At 48.3% G+C, this 868-nt stretch overlaps 1 non-coding gene across 1 annotated transcript; it reads right to left on the bottom strand.

The window, feature by feature from the left end:
* Nucleotides 1-495: 495 nt before the first annotated feature.
* TRNAP-UGG (transfer RNA proline (anticodon UGG)) lies at nucleotides 496-567 on the bottom strand. Its single transcript has one exon. It is a non-coding gene; the product is annotated as a tRNA-Pro (tRNA).
* Nucleotides 568-868: the final 301 nt, after the last annotated feature.

Genomic DNA, 868 nt, shown 5'->3' with positions numbered 1-868 from the left:
TGATGATATGTCAAGGTCCCTTCCAACCTGACCAACTATGAAACTATGAAACTATGTAGAAGGTGCACACAGGTGCACATGCACCCCTGAGCATGGTGCTGCACCCCCTACAAAAAGGCGCCTCCAACATTGCTGGCAAGGTCTGTGGGTGGTCGCTGCCCCCTGGTCAGCACTCACCACCTCTCCCCACACCCTGACAGTGCCAGTGCCGTCTGCGGGAGCTCCCGCCACCACCGCTGCGCTCCCATCACCGCCGTGGGCATGTGTCCTTCATGACTCACCATCTCTCTGCATGGTCTCCTCATTCACAAACGGGCTGTCTGACTAATCAGCAGGTAAAGGTAGAATACCGCTTTGCGTACTACCCTTGGTTTCAATAGATTCATAGATGTTAGGGTTGGAAGGGACCTCAATAGATCATCAAATCCGACCCCCTGCACAGGCAGGAAAGAGTGCTGGGTCTAGATGACCCCATCTAGATGCATATCCAAAATAGGGCTTGTCTGGGATTTGAACCCAGGACCTCTCAGACCCAAACCCAGAATCATACCCCTAGACCAACAAGCCAGCTGCACAGTTTTAATATTTAAATTTGCATTTGCTTTCTTAACTGAAGACAAAAGAAATAGGTCAGGGATCCTCTTGTCCAGACCCAAAAACACCCTTGGGTTATATGCATAAGACTTATGAAACTCAATTGGGTCCAAAGAAGCAAAAGCGCTTAGTTAAATTGGCACATGCTTAGAATGGGTATACCTATGAGAACCCCGAGTTACACTTTCCTAATGAAGGAACCTTTGACCCTGACAAATTAAATTGTTTGAGGGGATTCCTAGAAATACCCAAGCCAAAGCAAATGGAATATCGG

This window comes from Alligator mississippiensis, chromosome 1 (assembly GCF_030867095.1).
Source record: "Alligator mississippiensis isolate rAllMis1 chromosome 1, rAllMis1, whole genome shotgun sequence".
Classification (NCBI taxonomy): domain Eukaryota; kingdom Metazoa; phylum Chordata; order Crocodylia; family Alligatoridae; genus Alligator; species Alligator mississippiensis.
The sequence above is the reverse complement of the archived record's forward strand: the minus strand, read 5'-3'. Positions and strand labels throughout refer to the sequence as shown.